Below are 1262 nucleotides of genomic sequence, written 5' to 3' on the forward strand. Positions count from 1 at the left end.
AAAAACAAACAAACAAACAAACAAAACCCAAACTGGCTCTTCAAGAAAATATAAAGAAACAGATCAATGTAGGCAACCTCTGATAGTCTTTGTTTTCCTTTCCTTTATTTATATTTGAGTTGGTTGCCTATATTTAGCCATAGCTAATACCTCACTTGGAGCAGTTAATGGAAGAGCTCAGTTCTATCTTCAATGTATTTTCACCATCTTCCATAAATTGTTTAACTATTCTTTTGTATATAACAATAAATTTCCCAGAAGTATATTTTGGTATTGTAGTAATAGAGTTTATTTCGGTTTAGTATTGTTGTTGTTGTTCTAGGTTTTCTGACCATAGTAAAGAACTGATATTTTTTTAAAAGAAACTTCTCGTGGTTTGTGGATTGTATTTTGGGTATTCTGAGCTTCTGGGCAAATATCCACTTAAACTCAGGAAGAAGGAAGACCAAAGTGTGGATGTTTTGTTCCTTCTTAGAAGGGGGAAAATGCCCACCTAAAGAGTTGCAGAGACAAACTATAGAGCAGAGACTGAAGGAAGGACAATCCAGAGACTGTTCCACCTGGGAATCCTTTCCATATTCAATCATCAAACCCAGACACTATTGTGGGTGTCAGCAAGTGCGGGCTGACAGGAGCCTGATATAGCTGTTTCTTGAGAGGCTCTGACAGTGCTCAACTAATACAGAAGTAGAGACTCACAGCAATCCATTTGACTGAGTACAGGATTCCCCAATGAAGGAGCTAGAGAAAGCACCCAAAGAGCTGAAAGGTTTGCAGCCTCTAAGGACAAACATCAATATGAACTAACTAGTATCCTCAGAGCTCCCAGGACTAAACCATCAACCAAAAAGCACACATGGTGAGACTCATGGCTCCAGTAGCATATGTATAGCAGAGGATGGCCTAGTTGGTTATCAATGGGAGGAGAGGCCCTTGGTCCTGTGAAGGTTTATGCCACAGTATAGGGGAATGCCAGGGCCAGGAAGTGGGAGAGGGTGTGTTAGTGAGCAGGGTTAGGTAGGAGGAAACAGGGTTTGTTTTTTGTTTTTGTTTTGTTTTTGATATTTTTTTGGAGGGGTATCCAGGAGTGGAGATACCATTTGAAATGTAAACAAAGAAAATATCTAATAAAAAAATAAAATAAAAATAAATAAAACTCACATCTTTTTCCCTTTTTAATACAATCCACTACCACAAGTCATTTCTCTCACCAGTTTACTAGATAAACACAATTCCTCACTTACTTATAATTTTTCTTCTTA

Source organism: Mastomys coucha, unplaced genomic scaffold, assembly GCF_008632895.1.
Source record: "Mastomys coucha isolate ucsf_1 unplaced genomic scaffold, UCSF_Mcou_1 pScaffold7, whole genome shotgun sequence".
NCBI classification, from domain to species: Eukaryota; Metazoa; Chordata; class Mammalia; order Rodentia; family Muridae; genus Mastomys; species Mastomys coucha.